We start from the raw sequence: 21,086 nt of genomic DNA on the forward strand, positions 1-21,086 counted from the left end.
TTCTCTGTGTTAATAAGAATTGTTTTGTTAATTGATTCCAGAATCTGCTGCGCTGGAAAAATCTGCCTTAGTCAGGATCTCCACCTGAATTTTAAAATGGCATCTTTCTGGACAAAATTCTACTTTCTACTATGTTGTCTCTAAAACTGATTATATCAGCCCAGTCTATCTCTTGTATATGATGGGTTGAGTCCAGTTCACAGCAAAATTCTCTATAGGGGGATTAAAATCAAAATTAATGGTGTTTTCAAGAAACCTGGGTAAAGCTGTGTATGAGAGATGAATAATTTCAGTTTCTCAGAGATTCAGTTCTGTAACTGAATGTGCATGGAGTACACTTGAAAAAGTATCTGAAAACTCCAAAAACAGGAGACCTTCTGCAAAATGGGTGTGAGAAGGCCAAAAGTAGCACGACAGTCTCCCCTGCTATCCTGGCTGCCTCATTCCTGGATGAAAGAAGCTGTAGAAGTGTAGAGCATTAAGATCAAACCTCCTGGATAATCGGGACTGTGACTTTGTTCTGCGTGACAGAGAAGGGCCTGCAGTTCCTGCTGCTGCTGCCTTTTCCACTGAGCCTGCCAGCAAAAGGATCAATTAGTGCCAACTGCAGGAGTGCAGCTCCCTTACAGAGGCCTGTGTCCACTTAGAACTGTTCATTTAAGCTCTCATTATGAACTTCAGGTTAATAACAGTGCATGCTGCTACCTCATCATTTAGCTGAAACTGAGAGACTATTTTACCAGTTTAGACATCCTCCTACCTAGTTCAGGTGCTTTTTTGCAACTGAGTCCAACTTTAAATCTCCAGGACAAGTGGATCATGTTGTGCTGAGATGATTGCAGTTACAGTGTGTAGAGATTTATTAGCAATATAGAATAGAAAGTAGTAACGTTAAAATATTGATGATCAAAGATGTGCAGGTTGATAAATTCACCTTCACCCATTCTTAAAAGCTGACTTTTCTTTATGAATGCCCTGCAGACAATTTTACTTTAATAATAAAATCAAGGCTTTTGTTTTAAAACAGTCACAGCCTGCTTCTTTTCTCAGAGGTGTAGAGGTTGTGAGGTTCCCCTGTTTGTCCACTGGTGAGTGTTCTCTTTTCAGAGAAGTTGGTGCCATTAATCCTTTCGCTGTTGGCGGTTAGGCTGAAAAAATCCCACTGCAATCCTGGCTCAGTGTGGCTGGGCATGCTGATTGTCGTTAAACTAGTAATAAGCTTGTAAATTGGATAATGCTACAAGTTGAAGATTATTTTAATTGCCAGGATATAAATTTTCTGAGCAACAGAAAAGGCTTTAAGACTGAAAAGTGATTTTTGGATGTAGATGGAACAATGTGCCTTCTGAAGCTTGGTGCAGCAGCACTTTGATTACCTGGGTAATTAAACAGATCAACACACACAGATGTGCTGTTGCTTCCTGCTCCTACTGTTCAGAGGGCTTGGGCACTTCTGCAGAGCTCATCTGATGGAGTTTCTTTGGAGCATTACACTCCATGTGAAGGAGCTGAGGTGATGGCCTTGGCTCCCATTCATGGTATCTGCAGAAAAGAATTGCTGCAGTCTAGTGGTGTATTGAGCTCTCTGCAGTGGCTCATGGCACCACAAATCTTGCCTGGAAGCCAAGGAGTGCCAACCTCTACGTTCTTGGGAGAACTGATCTTTCCTCTGTTTTCCCTAGAGCTCACACCAGGCACCTTGTAATTCTTACAGTGAAATAGGATAGAAAACCTGTAAGAATTCCTGGTGGTTAGGAGATTTTTTCCTGCAGGAGATACGTGCCTCAGCTCAGGGCTGGTGACCCACGAGTGTGCAGGGTCACATGCTGGGCAGCAGTGGTGCTGCAGGACTTACCCACAGCCCCGCAAGTTTGCCAGGGAGAGACTCACTACAACCACAGCAACTGAATCTTTTTCACTTTAGGGCTTTGGAAGCTTTCTTTGGGATCTCTGCTCCACAGGGATGTGGTTTTTCACTTTAGTCAGCTGTCTTTATTCCTTTTTCTATGTTCTCTGTCCTTGCTTTGCATTTGTAGATAGGAGCACAATTTAAAAATAAATTTTAAAAAAGAGCTATTTCACTTCCCAGAGACAGTGAACAGGACTGTGAATGGCGCCTTCTGTTCCCCGTCTGCCTGGGTTCACCTCGCGCCCATCAGCCTTGGCATTAGTCTCACTCACATGGAGCTGTTTGGTTTGTTTTGCTCTCCATAACTCTTTTGAGAGTGGGCAAATTTCACACTGAAGTGGTTAAAAACCCCAAACTTGGTCACGTTTCCTTTTGAGTGATGTTAGTGTAAGTCACCACCCAGGCTGGGTTTGCTCGGATCACTGGAGCTTCTGTGAATCCAGTTTGACTTTTGAGGTATTTACCAGTCCTTGAGGTCGTGTGAGTTTCCTGCAAAGCTGGAACTGCTGAAGCACTGGAGGGATCCTGGAGCTTTCAGTGGGGCCTGTATGTAAATACAGAAACTGTATGAATGAATGAAAAACCAACAGTTAAAATTCATCAGCATTTCTTTAGTTTCTTGAAGGCTGCCGTGCCTTCTGCACTGATACGAGACTTCTGCAGCTCCGAGTGATGAACCCCCTGAAACAAATGACTGAGATTAGTATTATTTATAGATAACCACAGAGATCATTCATCCTTCTCAAGCTGTTTATTTTTGGGCAGCCCAGTGAAACTGATGAAATTGCCAGTTGTCTGAAATGCTGCTGCCAGTTGTTTGAATGAACGGTATTGATTATAGTTACAGGACTATTCATCTCCTACTGGCACGCATACAATACATGGATTATAAAAATGTTGTCTCTGTTGACAGCTGGGTTATGAAATGATATACTGAATTATATGTCCTTGCAGGCAGTGTCTGCATTGACTTTTCTTACCCTAATTCAAAAGTATTAAAAGTTACTTAAAGGAATACAGAATGGAGCATTGGACTCTGAAATTTTATTTTTTTTTTTGTACCTTTGTTAGAAACAACCAGTTGACAAGTTTATGTTGAAATGAGGTGACACAGAAAAACTCCGGGAAGTACTAACTGGTTTAAACAACCTTCTGCTGTGGAGGTGAAAAACATTTGGTTTTAAGAATAAAGGACTTCTTGGAGTTGCAGATAGAAAAGAGACTATTTAAGTGTACTTTATTACCACAGCTTTAAAATCAAAGAAAACTTTGAGACAAGCCCTGTTTGCAAGGCATACAGTAGTAGCCTTCTGGATTCAGAGCAAATACCTTCATCTTTCTCATTTTTTTTTATTTAAAAAAAATGCATTGTTGCAGTGATTGTATTTGGCTACAGTTACCCTCAAAAGTTTTCCATTCTTCATTCTGTCGCTTACTTAATGGTGTGTATCCCAGTTGCCTGGGTCATTCCATCACAATGTCTTTTGCCGTGGGATTTACTGGAGACAAGGTCAGCAGATGGCCTGTTGGCTGTGGAACAGTCTGTTCTTCTAACTTGAATGAGTTAGAACCCCAAAAGCTGAAATAAAAGCCCCTCTAACATTTTAGAGAATGTGCTCTCTCATTGATACGTTGCAGTATATTTGAAGGATTCATATTTTGAAAACGTGTGATCATTAAATAAAGATTAGATAGGTAGATTTTTAAGTACTGTATTTGAATTTCCCTTGTCTTACTCTGTAGCCATGAGTGACTGAAAAGAGTTGGGATTTTATATTTAAGTGCTCAGAGCATTTTTATTTTAGTTTTACTCATGCTTACTTGTTTATATCTGAAATAACACCACTGCCTCCAGCTGCTGTCCTGAGAGCAGACTTTCCCTATATTTGCCTGAACTAATTTGTACAATGAGCATAACTTCAGTAGTACACAGCAGTGACAGAAGTAACTGTTGCATGCTAGGTTGTGTTTTAAAATGTGTTTGCAGTTGTAACCAATTTATTAATTAATTGCATTTAAAGTTTCATTAAATACCTAAGTCCAAGTCACTCCAGCTGGAGTTGATTGACTTATCATGCCTCATAAAAACAGATCTATGTCACTGTGGTTCTTAAAATGATTTTTAGCAGTTCTTTTTGGCAGTACAGGGTTTACAGATTTGCTATGAATTTGTGTGTTGTTTGGTTACCAAAGGGTCATGTTCTTCCACAGCTGGCATTACTTGTGATAGCCTTCCAGTGGAATATTTTTACCATAATTCCAGGTTTTTCACAGCATGAAGTACCAATTTCATGAATAGGAAAAGAATTTTTTCTCTTATTCTTTCTTTTCCTTTATAGTCTGAGATTTTTTTAATCTGTAAAATTCGTAATGAGAAAATTAGTGAAACTAATCTTGCTCTTCATTTGAGTGTCTCTTGTCATTGGTTTTTCAGATCCTAGCCAGCCACTTTTTATCTGTCTGCTTCCTTCTGCTTGCCTTTCCTTTGTCTCAGTCTCTGCAGTGAAGCTGTGCTAATACCACCACTTTAATTGGTGGTGTTTTATTCTTAAATTCTTTCTCCAAAAATTTAATCTCCTCTTATGAGACGGGATATGCTCAATCTCTGTATAAGTGGATGAGTTAGCAGAATAAGTATCCTGCATGCTCATGGGAGAATAGACACCCCCACACCCAGGCTGTCAGCAGAGAGAGATGGATTCTGTTGATAATTTGTGTGGTGCAGTGGCTGACAAGATACAGTAGCAAGGATAAAACACTAGTGACTGCACTTGGCAAAATTTAGTGGTCTCTTCAGCTGTGAATGGGTCTGCTTAATTGTTCCCCTGCTGAAACCATGCATCAGAGCAGCACAAGCTGAGCAGCTGTGATGGCTGAACTTGCTCCTGCTGCTCATGAACCAGACAGACTGTAAATGCAAACAGTAGGTGCTCCCCTTACCTCTAATTAAAGCATGGATGTGGGTTTGACTGTTCAGCTGCAGCGTCAACTTACTCACAAAGGCAGCTTGGGAGGTGATAAGCAGGTATTTTTACTAGATACCTTTGCCATTCTGCCTTCCTCAGCAGAAAGGACAGCCTGAGGGTGAAGAAATGTACAGTGATGAATATCTCCTTTTTTTTCTTTTTTAATTATGGAAAACTGTGACATTTCTACAGTTCACTTTAGTCTAAAGAGGAAAATGTCCTGTGAATCCTAAGGAAAGGTGTCCTTTCCTAAGCAGAATTGTCTCATTCTTCTATGGAGCTGCAATATGACTGCTTCTGTCCTGCTTGTGGTTTAAAGATACAAGATCAATTGTGATAATAAAGATTACCTGTGATGGTTATCTGGGCTCTTGAGACGAGAATGGCAGAGGAAGAAATAAGAAAGGGTGATAGTGTCATTTGAGACATTGCTTGTATAGGGCTTGTAGCTAAACCACCTTATTTAATATTCTTCAGTGTTCTGTGCTCTTGTCCATAAGGGTATTAACACCTTGTTGGAGAGCTTGGATGTTGAAACTGAACACCCTGAGGTCCAGACTTGCCTTTCAACAGTCTACTCAGCTGTATGAAATGCTGTGTGGATATCTAATTCAGGCCCCAGCTTTGTTCTGTGTGAGTGGCAGTATCCATTGCAGGAGGCAACTGTGTAATCTCTGTTAGATGTCAGTTGGAGTGAGTTGTGTTGTCTTTCAGGAGAATGAGAACATGTGGGCTTGCTTAGCTCAAATAACTGGTTATTTTTCAGATCTAGTTAATCACAAGCCCAGTTCTTCCTTCCAGAGTCATGCATTCAGATAGCCTTTTCCAGTCTTGGGCAGGAATTATGTTTTTAAACTCTGATTATGCTGTCTTAGAGGAAGAACCCTTCCTCTTGTGTTTGACAATTATTTTTAAGAACTCTTGGGTTTTATTTATATTTTTCTTTTGATTCAGACTTGGTCTTATTCTTTTTCCCTGCAGTTTTGTCATGGACTAAATGTATGTCTTCTGCTTGTGCAGACAATATCTGCTGATATCAAGGGCACAGATTTTAAAGTTATGTGTAATAGTACTGTGATCAGTGCTGTTTCTTAATAAGCAACACAATATTATTGCTCCATTCCTGGGGAGAGTCTCACAAAGATGAGTTAAGTTTTCCAGAGTGAGATTAATTTCTCACTTGCTCCCCCCTAGTCTCCCAAAACTGGTATTCAGAAATAAATCTTTTAGGAGAAGAATTTAATTATCTTGCATTTCCCACATTGTTGGCTCTAATTAGCTGACTGTGCTGTGGATTCGTGCCCTCACTTGGGAAGTTTGAATGGACTCTGTAGATAAAACAGTTTTAGAAAGAGACTTCAGAACATGGCTTGTCAGGAGGCTACAGCTCTGTAGAGCATGATTAGTTTCACTTATTGCCTTGACCCAGCACATTTATTCTGCTTAGCTGAAGTAATGAAAATCCTAGATACTGAATTTATTTACATTTGTTTCAACCATCCCTTTGGTAAAAGAAAATATTCTTATTGTGACATGGTTTGCTTTATTTGCGGTAATACTCTCCCTCTTATGTTTTTATTCAGTGTTGTGTGATAGCAGGATGTGTTTTGTTTGAGAATGGGTTTGGGTGTTGGGAGAGGAAGAATAGGACCAAGTATGTGAAGGGAAGCCACAATTTGGAAAAGGATCTGGAGCCAAGAGTTAAGTTGCGCTTGTTTCTAAGATGTGAAATGGCTTGAAAATACTTCTAGGGGACAACCTTGGTGTGTCTGCTGTCTAGAAGGATTTTTAATTACTGTATCATGGGTAGATTTCATGGAAGGGGAAGTTTTTTTCTAAAGAACAGAAATGAAATAATTTGGAACTAGTGTTTAGTCCATCTATTCATGGCTACTAAATTATCCTGTTAATGTCAATCTCTTTCTATTCCTAGAGTAACTCAACAAAGTAAGATGAAAGATTCAGTGTAGTTTTGTTCCCCCGAGTGAAGAGGAGGCTCCTAGCAGATGGCTACCACTGAATCCCTGTATGACCCAATAATTTGGAATGAAATATTACTATCAAACATAGATTAAAACAAAAAAATCCCAAAGGTTCTGTGCTTAAAGAGACAGGTTAAAATTTATGAATTCTGTGTATTATGTGTGAAGTTATTTCCTGCTGTCCTTAGCACCAACATGACAGTCAACCAGAGGGGAAAAAATATTTCTTCTTTTCTTTTTTTTTTCTCTCGTTTTTGTATGTGGCAGCAATTGCTGACTTGTTACAGGATTACACTTCTGTGTTTGTTAGTCCCATCACTTTGTCTTCTTTTTATTTATCCAATAACAAGAAAAGAGAAAGAACTTTATGTAAAAGTATACTGCTAAATCCATAAAAAATTTTGAGCAGTCCATGATTTTTCAATCCATGGAGTTCATAATTTAGTTTGTTTGATATGGTTTCTGTAGGTCTCAGGACTTCTTGAAATACTGGAATATACTGACAGTGCTTAACCAAAACTAGTGATAACATGTGTTTACATTTCTGGCAATGTGTTTACATTTCTGGCAATGTTTTTGCAGATTTTTCTTGGTTTAGTGGAAAACCATAAAGGTCAGTAGCTTGCTGTATGTCCATGTGGTAACTTCAGGGTTCAGAACCATGATCCTAACCGAAAGGGCGTTACAAGTGTATTATTCTAATGAGAAAGATTAGAAACAAATCAGAATATTTTTAAATGTGTCACATTTACTTAAAGCAGATTCTACAGTGAGTTTAGCCCCAGAGGCAAAGAATAGCATAATAGAGGGACTTGAATGCCTGCTTTTCTTTTATAGGTGATATCTGTAGAACAGGAGGTAAGAAATATTGTCTGGGCTTCTTTGGGAGGCTTGGAGGAGCTGATGAATTCATCAATCCCTTTTATGCAGCTCTTCTGGAGGATTTAAATCTTCCTGTCTTCAACTTATTAAATTATTATGAGAAAGTCATTCTATTGTTATCAAATTCATTTTTCTTATGCAAGTTTCTGTGCTATTTTTGTTATAGAAAGGTATTGTCTCACTGATAACATTGCCACTGGGAAGGAGGGCTTGGACTCGCTCGTGCAAATGGAAAATACACAGAGAAAATCAGAGTACAAAGAAGTCTTCTGTGCCTATAGCTGACATTTCTCAGAAAATGAGGTCTCTTAAGCCTTCTGGTATAGTCTGGAGAGACACTTCATTTAGTCCATTAATCTATCTGAAAAGCTTTACTACCTGAGTTCAACAAATAAATCTGTTCAAGGCCTACAAAATTTTCAAGTCCAAAAATAGTCTGTTGATGGGACACTTTAAAAAGCTTGACTCTGTCAGGGAGTTGGTTTGAGAATCAGAGTAGGAAAATTAAGTAGCCGTAGCCCAACATCTCCTACAATGAATCAGTTTAATATCAAATACAAGGGCACATTATCATAGCCCTTTCTGTTGTCTGCAGCTCAGGCAGTATAGAATTACATGAGATGGATTTGTGTGTGTTGCAGAGAGAGAGATTTGGTGAGCTGCTTTTTGCTGAATGATGTGAATGCTTCTCTTGACTATTACACGGGTTCTGACAAGAGACAAATATTTTAAATTTACCTTGAAATTGGCAGTGGAATTTTCAGTTTAAAATTCAGAATCATGAATCTGTAAAAACTGGAGGATATTGTGTGTTACTTTATAAGAAATTAGTAAAGCAGAAATTTAATAAGTTTTTATTTGGTAGGGCATGGGTACATTTAAATTAAAGTAAGACATTATTTACAATCTCTGACTGTAGTCACATATCAGTTCCTATTCTGTTGTGCATAGCAAGCTGATTTTTTAAAAGCTTTTTTGACAGGCAGCTGAAAAATTAATCGAGTTCATAGAGTTCATGAAATGGTTCCTCCCATCACTGTGTCTGTGCCTGCTGTGAGTAAGGGCTGCCCAGCTCCTGAGCCTGGTCATGTCACCCAGAGCTGACAGTGACTCTCTCCAGTCTCAACTCTCACTAAGATTCTCCCTGTCCTTAGCACAGTTTTGTTCCATGGTTGACCTCCCAGAACAGGTGGTGCTGCAAGCAAGGAAAAAGCAGCAGTGGGGGCAGGCCTTCAGGGTGATGATGGTCTTCTGGAAAGAGCTCATCCTGCAGCTCACTGCAGAGCTTGAGGAATGGTACAGCCCTGTAGGAAATTGCCTTAAGGCAGAGAAATTTATTGCCATCTGTCATCCAAAGTGCTGCAGTTGAGCCGTTTGGTAAATTGGATGTCAGACCTACTGTCCTAAAGATACACACTGCCCTTTTGAGACTGTTTCCCCCAGCTCTTTTCTGATTTGGGTGTTGCACCAACAGTTGTGTTTCAGACAGTGGTGAGACTCATCTGCTTGTTCCTTGGCTGAAAAAAATATCCCCTAAATGGGATAAATTCCTGATGGTTTGTCAAAGACTGAGAGCTGATGTGTCTAACTGAAGGAAGCATCCACAGTGCATTTCTCTTTAGAAATTCATATTTACTTTCTGCCATAAGGATTAGTGTTCTTGTTCCCAAAACCAGAAAAGGCTGGGATAGTGTTGCAGCAACATTGTTGCTTTGGACTTCCTCCTGCTTCATTTTTCTCTCCCTTCTAAGCTTACTCAGTAGTTTTGCAGGATGCTTGGAATTTATTGGAGTATACAAGCAAGTTGTTAGCAGATTTAGTGATTTTTTTGTAAAAAGCCAGAGAATAATTTTTTTGATACTTGTAATAAAGTGTCCAGTAGGGAGGAGCTGTTACTCAATAACTTAATCCAGATTTTTTTTTTTAAAGTATCTGTGGTTCTACATTGATTTATATTCATGCTGATGAGACCACAAACATGATAAGATCACAGGAGGATTCTCTGGCCTGCATGATGTTTGTGAATAAGAGTTCCTAACTCTTAGGAATGGAAGTTACAGGAGTCTTCTCATTTTCTGTTAACTCTCCTAGTGAGGGAGAGGGGGAGGGAAGGAGGGACTGTACTTTGAAGGCATGGATTTGCAGGTGGTTTACTGCTAGGAGAGATTTTACTAATGTTAGTAGAGAAGAGACCAAAGAAGTGTGGAAGTGTAATGGTGTAAATCAGACTAAATCATCTGACAACCCCTCATACAGCTCAGTTGTAATGCCTCATGGAAGTGGCCTGCTGGAGTGAGCACCATGGTAATTTGACCCTCAGCTCTGATTCAGTGTCTGGAGCTTCAGTCTGGGTCTGTCCATCAAAACACTGAAACATGTTCTTAAATTTGTGCATACAGCTTTGGGATGTAGGGCATTAAGTAAAACCCTCTGTGCATGTAGACCAAGGTTAACTAAGCTGTGGTTCTTCAGGTGAGTGTGTTCTAGAGAAAGTCAAGTGCTGCCCTCACTGCCACTGTCTCGTGATACACCCAGCGTTCTGATGAGGGCTTCTAGGATCTCTTGGTCCTAGAACCAAAGGGCTGCTAGTCTGGCCTTGATATGAGGCCGTTAGCTCTTGTTTGTCAAGTAAAGATGTGGGAAGAGCCCCACTGCTCTATCAGCATCACTCATACCCCTGCAGACCACAGTCTCATGCTGTTGTTAATGATTAATGAGATTGTTCTCTGCTTATGAATGTAGCAGCATCTTGTGGAGCACAAAAAATGCATGTGCACCATGTTAACATTTTGCTATGTGGGTGGCTGAGAGCAGACTTTAAACCAGTATTTAAAGCTATGACATGGTGTCCAAACCCTCTGAGATTAACAAATAATTCCAAACTAGGTCTGTCTCTCTTGGCCTCCCCTTCCCCCTCTGAAAGGGCACTTAAGAATTAACATGTAGCAATGTGACTTTTCTTTCACAATCAGGCATTTGCTGTACCATTTCCATCAATTTTGGCTTCCACTTTATTCAGCTGTGCAACAGACAACTCTTTTGTTATGTGCCAATTAACCCAGCTTGATAAACAGTGATTATGCATAATTCATAAAGAATAATATTCTTCTTGTTTCCTGTAAATAAGGCACTGGCTTAGCTGAGGGTATTGGTCTGTGAAATACTGTCAGATGTGATCATGAAGGTCCAGGAGGCTGATAGCAAGAAAAAAATCTGAGGGCTCAGGCAGATAGAAATAATATCAACACAAATAGATGGGAGGATGTTTTGGAAGGGCAGTTGGGGTGTTGATGTGGTATTTCTGTAGTTTGCACTTTCAGTGTGAATAAATCTTTCCGTTCTAGTCCAGCTTTCACTGAATTCCATGTGAACTTCTCCAGTGGTACTGGTGGGTGCTTTACTGGACCCCTAACGAGCATCTTCAAATAATTCCCTGGCTCCTGAAGCCAGTTTCCACAGACATCCTGTATCTGCTTCTGCATTAATGAATCTGAAGCCTTTCAGACTGATCAGCTGACAGCAGTGGAACACAAGGGTGAGAATTGCATGGCCCATGAACTTTGAGTAGAACAGGGGAGGAGATACAGAAATATGAAATCCAGTCCACCGGTCCAAGATGTACTGACAGTGACAGTTCTTGCTGGAATACCATTGCAGAGCTTCCAGGAAAGTGTGAGGGACTGTTGCTTTGGGTAAGCTGGGCTGTCTGTCAGCCAGCACCATGCTCTGCAGACCTAGAGCCAACTGGAAACCCTCCAGAGCTGGAGGCTGCTTGCACAGCTGCTGTTTTGGCATTTGCATCCCCGTTCTCCTTGAACAACCTTAATCATGACCTTCACCTCCTGGTGAATTTTACCCAGCTCAGTGCTTCAGGTGTGTTGGCCACTTTGCCTCTTCTCTCATCCTCTGTAATATATCCCCACAGGCCTATAAATGGCACCACCTCAGCAGACTCAGCTCATCTTTCATCACACTGCCAGAGCCTTGTTTTGATTTATTGCCTCTCACCACAGTGGCCCAGAATGAAGTCAACTTCTGAAATCACTTAGGAAAGGATCTGCTGAACAAGCATACATTTAATAATATGCCTCTGCCTTTTTACTTCCTCCACACTGAGATGTTCCAGTGATATAAGAAATCCCTTCAGATTACTGGGGTGCTGGAGATCGCAGCTGCTGATTCACGGCTCTGAGGCACAGCATTGCCTTCAGCTGCTGTCTTTGATTCAACCCTACGTTCTGCCTAACATCCTCAGATACAAAATGCCGCCCTTTTCTGATGGGTATGATTTCTTTTTTTCTTCATACCAAAAAGCTCTTGCTTTCCCTTAGCCTGTTGTTTAAAGTGTTAAGATGGATCGTCTCTGAAGAAGGTAACAATAGTGAAATGGGTACTCCCCGGTCTACCACATCTTGTCAAAATCATGTTAAAAACACTTTTTTGAACATGTCTTTTTGTTCCAAGGCAGGGTGCTTAATGGCTTGTGGAACTCTTACTACTTTGAATATATTTACAGAAACATTTGTGTAACTGTGAATATGCATGTTATTAGAATATATTGCCTGCTTGTAAATAAATGGCTGCTGAATTTTCTGGTGTGTTATAACTGGACAATTTTTGAAAGAATGGGGTTTTTGTATTTTGCTCCCACCAATGTTTTTAGAAAAATTGCTTTGAAAAATAAGAGATACAGTTACAGTCTAAAGTGATCAGAGCAAACAGACATGACATACCATATTAAATTAAAAGCATTTCAAATGGTGCAACAGATGGAAACAAGTTATTTCACTTGAGTGAGTGTTACATATTTGTGTTGCATGCACGCTGTCTGTGCTTCTGCAGAGATTAGTCACAAAGCAGGAGCTGGATATTGGATGTGAGGAACACAAATGATCATTGTTTGCTGTGAATATATTTAGACCCTCCTGCAGAAAGCTTTGACAGGTCCTCTGGCTCCCTCACACAGGTGTTAGCTCATCTCCCATGGTTCATGGAGAAAGGAGTGTGTGGTTATGTGTATAGGATTGGCTAAAGCTTTCATGAAGGTCAGAGCTCAGTGAACTGCTTTACATCCACTCATTAAGTCCCTAACACTCTCTGAACCTGAGGAATGCCTCTGCCATAAATCTTAAGCGTGCAGGATGGTGGAGCTGCAATCAGGAGCAGAGTGTTGGCACTGCACATGCTGCTGCTGTTGGCAAGGCATTGATTATCCTGGAGTAGCTGAGCAGAAACATCTCTTCAGCAGGGTATGAAAGGCAGATACCAATGCCTTTCCATTTCTCTCCAGCAGTGAGTTTAACTGTCTACCAAGAGAAGCCTCTTGTGCTTCTCCTGTAAGCATCTACTTTGGTGTCAAGATCACCATAGGCAGAAAGCAGAAGAGGTCACAAAGAACAAAAATCCAGCATTTAAATTTGACTTCTACAACAGTGTTACAAAGTCTTCTTTCTAAAAGCTCTTTAAACTGTGTGGTATGTTTTTAATAGCTTTCCTTTAAAATAAATGCTTCTTGTGAGCAGCCTGTGGGGATGGTGGGATCAGGATGAAAAGTGCTCTGTTAACAGTAGAAGATTGTGAATTACCAGGGTGGGTTTAAGAATAGAAAGCTTGGTGGTGCCTGGTCTGGGAGCTTGAACTCCATCTTGTAAAGACACAAGCAGGATAATGTAGTATTCTGATCAGCACATACTTAAGTATAGTCTTTAAGTACCTAGCACGTTTTTTAAATCATCTTCAAAAACATCAGTTGCTTTTTATGGCCTATATATCTTCTCTCACCTGTGATCCATTTTAAGCTTAAACCCCTATTTTATTTCTTTCAAACTCCGATGGTTTATACTTCAAAATGGATCATGATTATCTGACTCACAGCCTTTCAAAAGGAATGTTCTAATAGTACTCATAATCAATGGTATATTTTAAAAAATCAGTGTGTAACAGGGATCCCAGATAAACAAAATCCTTTCATATTTTGGTCCTGAGAAGAGTCTGACACTTCCTGGAAACTGGCTGGATTGACTTCTGGGTTTCTTCCGCCATAAGAAATATGTCACAATTACAGAGATTCTGAATAGCCAGTGATTTTTCTTTTTCTTTTTCTTTTTTTTTCTTTTTTTTTTTAATGAAAGCCATGCATTGTAATTTGGCAGTTTTGTGGGACAAAAGACTCATTTCGTGCTTGAGTTTTAACAAGATTTTACAGGAATAAAAAGATATTTGGGTTTTTTTAGCTTTGTGGTCAGTAATCTGAAAACAGAGGTAGCTTGCACTCTACACCATTTTAAGTTCGGAAGTAGCTTGGGAGCTAAATGGAAGCGAGTAGAAAATAGCAATACAAGAAGCACTGCCTCTTTCCAGCTGCTCAGGCTACCTGCAGTACCTTCTCAGACTAGAGAGGTTTTCAGAAAGTTAAGCACAGCTTTCTCAGTAAAATCAAGGTTATGTTCAGCTTGTCTTACAGTTTGGTACCCAAGATTGCCCTTTTAATTCACATATTAAACATATTAGCTAGTTTTTTAAATACCAAAGCTTTAATTCGTGTAACTATAAAATTGGCAGTTTGGGCCAGAGGGGTTTTTATTCTGGTTTATTTTTATCTGACTGAAGCTGTGCTAATGGACAATATGGACAATAATGGACAATGGATACCCCCATTGGTGCTGCTGGTGTTCCCGCTAGCACTGTTACAGCCCAAGTGGCTCGTGTTTGTCATTGCCAGCTGGCATTTTTCATACACTCAAAAATTCACACAAACATTTCAGTTTGAAGAGAAGATCCTGCACACAACAAATTCATGCACACTGTTAGGGTTTTATTTGACCACAGTCATATATATAAAAGCCAAAATGTGTGAAGTTTAATGAGTCAAGTATGTCATAAGCAATTGGGCACGCTGAAAGAAACCAAGGTTGTGGCAATGGGTGTTTACAGCACTCAGCACCAAGGAACTGTATTTGTGATTGGGGTTCCAAAGTCATCTTGAAAAGCAGATAAGAAATAAAAACTTCTTTAACGGTGCGTGATGGAGTTAGGAACTGGTGACTGAAGTAATCTTGAACAGGATCAGACCAGAGAGTGTTCAAGGCTGCTTGGATCTGAACATGTGTTTAGAATTGCTGTCCAGTGAATGGTTTGTAAAATATGAAAGGCATAAGGATTAATCCATTCATTTACTATTTAATAATATTCCCTCCTGCTGCCAGAACATGCTGTTTTTATTTTATTTGCTCTACTAAAATGAAATGCAAACTGAAGTGTGTATATTTGGAGAAGACATTAGACAGAAGAAAGCAAGCTGAGTAGTTCTTTGTAAAAAGAAGTAGATAAAACATTGCAATTTCATCATTGAGAAAATTGATGCCATAACTGAAGTAACAGGAGTAAATTATGGTTTTGTTGTGTGCTCTGCTGTGAGGTTTTGGGTTGGGCTTTTTTGTTTTCAGGGGATATTTTTTTGTTTGTGAGGGCATATCTTTTTCTAGGTAGGATGAGAAGTCGTGTTATAGCCAGTATCTCAGGAAGATTTGTATCAAATTTCATGTTGTAGCTTCCTTGGTTCCCTCCTGCCCCCAGGAATTTTCACTGGTAAGTGTTCCAGGAATAGCTGCTTTCAGAAATGAATCTTTTCTCACCTGAATTTTAAACAATATTTTCTTCATGACAGAATTCAGTCTTAATTAAAATGTAAAAGATCGTTTTATTGGCTATAGGTAAATGCAGTTCACTTAATTTTACATTTTTAATATAATGGGCTTGTCTTTAAAGGCAGCTCTCAAGTCTGATTGCCTGGAGCCCCCTGAAAGAAGCTCATTCTGCATTCAGGGGCACTGCTGTGCTGATCTCCTCAGGGCTCAAGGTAGAGAGAATTGTTGCTTTTCATTCTGTGTATTAAAATGAAAGCAAAAGAAAGTAGTAGAGGCATTGTCTGTCTCTCTAAGAGAAAGTCTGTATTCTTACTGTAAGAGGTAATGTTAATGGTAACCCTTGCTTTATTACAACAAGGAGGTCAGGATGGAGCCCTAGAAAATGGCAACTGCTCTGAGTTAGGCTGCATATTATTCCATTGTAAAGTAGTCCCATTAGTCTGTTGGCTGAAGCTGGCAGTGAGAGTTGTCTGGAATCCAAGACAATTGGCAGAAGGAAGTGGAGAGAATAAAATTATTTCACAGCTGAGAAAAATGCAGAACACAAAACCAAGGGAGCAGTTTGAGCAGCATGCGATAATGTCAGCTGAGACAGAGCTCCTGCAGTGCCTTCCCTCCCAAGAGCTGGGGGAGTATTGCTGAAACACAGTGCCCTGTGACACAGGGTGACTTTGTCAGACCTACTCTGTAAGAAACTGATATGGACAAAGGGGAAATTACTTGCTCATAAAACAAGTAATGAAGGAGGAATAGTGTCTGAGGTATTGTAGCCTCCAACCCCTGACTCCAAAACTACCGGGCTGTTGCATCCAGGGCCAAAATGCACTGGATGCCACAACTGGGAGGATCCTGCTGACTTTTCAATCCAGTAAAAAAATGGTATCATCCAGTAGAAAAGTATGTATTACATTCCACCAGTAACATATCCCTCTTGTTAGCTTTATGCATCTTCTCTTTAAACAAACAAAATCCAAACCTACTTGTAAATGTTCCTAGTAGCGCTTCAGTTGTTTATAGTAAGAGCTGGAAGAAAAAAAAAAGGTGTCAGAAGTTTTGACTTTAGCTTCTAGGCAATAGACAGTAGAAATGTCAGGTCTTATACAACCTTGTTGTGTCAGGAATACTCACAGTCACTAAAATATAGAAAAACTAAATACCATTAGAAAGCAAAAAAAAAAAAAATTTAAAAATACTTAAAACATCTAATAACTTGTGTGAAATGGGACGTCTTTTGAGATTCTGGCCTGCAGCCTTCCTGGGATCTGAGTGCAAAAAAAACCAAACAAAAATTTACCTGGTTAATCTGAGCAAGTTTTAGTGGTGGGCCTGATTTGACTGGAGGAAGGATGGAAATGCAAGTTAAAGAGATATCTGGGTTCATTGGGTTGCACTGATGCCTAGGATGGCTCAGCTGCTACTCAGTGTGGAAACTAAGATTTCTATTTATTTGGCTTCAGTAGTTGCATTTTGGTCGGTGGGGTTTGGGTTTTCTAGGGCTTGGTTTTGTTATTTTGCTTGGTTGGTTTCGTTTAGTTTTTTTGTTTTGGGGTTTTTTGGTGTGGTGGTGGTTTTTTTGATTTTTTTTTTTAAGTAAATTCTGCTTACGACTGTTATCACTCTGCCTCTGAGCATTTTCCTTCCTTGGCAGGAAACACCAGTCTGTCATGACCTGAGAGTTTCTTATCTTCTCTTGACATGCTTGCAAATTCACAGACTTCTGTCATACCATCACTTTCTCTCCTGTACACAATGACACGTGGCAGCTCACTGTGAGAATAAGTCCAGCATTAAATCTCCATTAATAAATACTCACCTTGTACCTAATGCCAAAATAATGGCTTATCATGATCTCCCATTGGGAAACTGCTGCTCAGGACCTCTCCCTCATTTGTAGACATTGAAACTTTTTCAGATCAGGTTATAAAGCAACTTGGTTATGTCCTGTCCTTGGAAACAGATGTGCATCCACATAATGAAGAGCAGTTTCATAGCTCAGCAAAAAAAAGCCTGCTTTTTTTCTTGAGGAATGAAGTTGAACTAGGACTTGTCCAAATAATCTCTTTAACAGCCAAAGTGTGTGTTTGACCATCTGTATTTTTCGAATAGGAAAAAAAAACCCCAATAAATCAACTGTGATTAATTAAGGAAAAATACCAAAATTTTTACTCAGACATGAAGGTTGTTCTGATTGTCAGTAGACAGTAGCTTGTAAAAAGAGCTGAAGGCTAAGGCTTAGTTAGTTTTTTTAAATTTTTTCTTGTTGTTCAGTGATGTTAGAATAATAGTGTAATTAAAATGAATCTGATTACACATTTGTTTTTTTGGGAAACAAGCACAAATATGACTCTGGGTTCATGGATATTCTATAGGTTTGTCTGATCACAGAGGAGATTAGGTCACAAACTGTGTGGAGGACCTAATGCTACAAAATTTTAACAAAACTGTGAGTTAAAAAGTGCAAATGAATATCGAGGACCAAGATAATTGGCCTTTTAGCTTTTCCTTATAAAAACTAAGGTTTATTTGCCTTTTAAATAGGCTGGTAAAACTAAATTGGCACCCTACAGTGCGTGCAGTATAGATAGTCAGGAATAATAAACTATTAGTAGAAGACAGTCCATCAAAGGGTTAATCTTTAAAATCTGCTGTGACTACAAACCTGAACCAGGAGAAATAAGAGTGGGCAGGTAGTTGCATTTGTTAGATTATATTTTTGGTGATCCTCCAAAATCAGGAGGAAAAATAATTACAAGTACTCTGAAGACCAAATCCAAGCTCTCGCCTCCATGCGGGCAGCAGCTCCGTGTTGGCTCCAAGGTGTTACTTGGAGAAGGTCCTGCTTAGTCAGATTGTTCACAGGCTGGTTTTTTCTCAGATTATTCACCAACTGATGATGGGCATTTTGCATAAAAGAGCACAATCTGCTATGAAAATAAAGTTCAACTCAGTTGAGTCACAGTTCAGAAGTATTCCTTAGTCTTACACCTGATAAGAGATGATGGGTGAATCTAGGACTATTTGAAATACTCGTGGTTTTTAGGATCAGGAGATCTTTGTGAATGTTTATATTGCAAGAAGGGATGATTCCTGGAATACTTGGTTTTCTCTGCAGTACAGAATCTACATAAAAACTATGCCATTAATATATACATGAAAGAAGCTTGATCATTGTATGTGAGGACACTCCATTAATCCCACTTCACTGATTATTCCTATGGAATTAGAGGGTTGAGACACCATTTCAATGATTTGGAGACTAATGTAATTTTTGTTTTTCCCTTTTTTTATCTGTAAGTTAATGCTTTTTATTTGTTACTTCAGCAGATAATTTTTTATGGTAGCTTTTCTGCTTTATATCCTGCTGGTATGTAGTTTAACAAAATGCCTTTTTAAACTGTGTATTTAATTCCTCAGTCATGCCTCTGGGAATAAATTCTTACTGTATTAAAACTTCTTTTATATCTTTTTTTTTTCTGTGGTGGATACCTCTGCAAACTTTCCTTTCAGAAATTACCACCTCTTATTTCCTTTCTGTGTCTCACCAGCTGCTATTTGCTGCTGGTCATGTCCTGTTACAGTGGCTTAAATACTTAAAGAAATTCCTTAACAGCGCCTCTAGTTTTTGCATCGAGAGTTTCAGGAAGAAAATCAAATTTTCACACCTGACTGCTGATTTTAGATGTTCTCCATGATGCTGTGTCAATGAGCTGATATTGTGGAGAATCCTTTTTAAAATTACTCTTACAGTTTTTAGTGATCCTGAGTGGTAGCATTTATGGTGGAAAATGTGATGCTATTTCAGAAGTAGCAATGCTGTACATTTCTGTGTAGAAGTCATGTCTCCCTTACTGGTAATTACTTGCTTTTTGCAAAGTTATATATGCAGTGTTTTTGCAGAAGTTTAGTGGATGTCTTGGTTTAGAGACAAGTTTTAGGAGAAAAAACCCTGAAATTAAGGTTTCCTCTAAAGAGAAGGGAGTTTGCCAATGAGAGAAATTAATACCAATGGGTGAAAGTGAAAAAAGCCCAAACTGTTCATTAAACCAAAAAAGGGTGCACACAAGGCACAGAAAAGGATTGAATAAATGCTGGAAACTGAAATTTCCAAACCTTAACCCCCAGCCCTGCCAGGCCTGTGTGGCCAGGGGGCAGAGATGGCAGCTGTGCCCTTTGTCTCAGGGAAGGGGAGGCACAGGAGCTCACGCAGCCACCAGGCAGATAGATGGGAGCCTTTCTGGTGCTGGTCTCCTCCACACAGCAGGAAAAGCTGGTGGGTTTTGGTGTCCTTTCCTTTGCTGGCTTGGTGTCTCCTGAGGCCTGGGCTGTCTGGCACAGCCCCCACAGGCTCCCAGCATTGGAGGGGGGAAAAAAAGAAAAAAACCAAGCCAAAACAGTTAAAGGGGGAGGAAAAAAAAACAACACCCAAAAAAAAAAAAAAAAAAAAAAAAAAAAAAAAAACCAAAAAAACCCACACACACACAACCAAAAAACTGAAGGATCTCTGTTGGAGTCAAGAGAAAAAGGTGGGGAAAGAAAAAAATGAAGCTTCTTGCCTAAGCGAGCAAAACTCATCCAACAAAGGAGCAACGTAACATCCCTGTCCATGGTGTGTGGAGCACACCCTGTGAAGAGAATTCCAACAGAGCCTTCACCTGGGCTTCCCAGGCTCCAGCCCCAACCTCTGGTTCATATTAAATCTAAAGCAGCCATTTCTGGGCATGAAGCAGAGGATTAGGGAATGGAGTATCACCATAAAATCACCCCAGTACAATAGGGCTGGTTGTAAATTGTTGTTAAATCCGGTTCTTGACAAGTGAAATTGTTAATTGTTAATGAATGAACATTTTTCTGGGAAGCCTTTTTTCATTACAAATGGGCCTTGCTCATCCCTGTTCAGCAGTGGTATGATTAGAAGTGCTGCTGTGCTGTATTGTATTGCAGTTGTACTGTCTTTTTATAATCCAGAGCCCCAGCACCTCACAGATCGGGCTCCCTCTCTCTGATGCAGACTCCCTCCAAGGAAAGAACCCAGGGTCACAAGAACTTTGTGCTTTTCCTACAAAGCTGAACAACAAAGAAATTCTTTTTCCTGCAATGCCATGAAGCTGGCTATGTTTACAAATCGAAATATTTTCTTTTTGTCCAAAATGGTCATTGTTCAATCTCTATAAAGGATGGGAAATAATGAAGTATTTTCCTTCCCAGATAAGTTCATGTGGAAAAAAATCATCTTTGTCTGCATTTTGAGTTTTTTCTGGTGCAAGATGAGTTCCTCAGGACAGCAGAATTAATGACTAAGTTAATGACTAAGAGCCTTCAGCTTAAGGGAGATCGGCTTTAGTCCCGTGAAGCAACAATATGTGCTCCTCACTTGTGTTGTCGTATAGTAAGTCACAGAGTTTATTACTCTGAAAGATTTTAACACTCTGTTAAGAAGCCACCATAATTCCTTACTGAAAAAGACCACACAGAGGTTTCAGAGTTGTGGACTGTAAAGGAATAAAACATTCAGATTTCTTTGAATCAGATCTGAATCAATTTTGGATACCAGGAAAAAATACCCCTTAACATTCTGACTTTAAGGCAGGCCTGACATTTGTCATGTAGCTCCTCACAGTGTTCTCAAGGTGCTACTCAAGGAAGGAAAGTTATTTACACACAGGTAATGTAATCCCATCTTTATTTTTGAAGAATAAAGAGG

General features: G+C 39.6%; 1 protein-coding gene across 4 annotated transcripts in view; it reads left to right on the forward strand.

Moving 5' to 3' along the window:
- GRIA3 (glutamate ionotropic receptor AMPA type subunit 3) overlaps positions 1–21,086 on the forward strand; it is a 143,672-nt gene that overhangs the window by 12,619 nt on the left and 109,967 nt on the right. The gene's annotated exons all lie outside the window — the stretch shown is intronic.

This window comes from Pyrgilauda ruficollis, unplaced genomic scaffold (genome assembly GCF_017590135.1).
Source record: "Pyrgilauda ruficollis isolate IOZ18807 unplaced genomic scaffold, ASM1759013v1 scaffold7, whole genome shotgun sequence".
Taxonomy (NCBI): domain Eukaryota; kingdom Metazoa; phylum Chordata; class Aves; order Passeriformes; family Passeridae; genus Pyrgilauda; species Pyrgilauda ruficollis.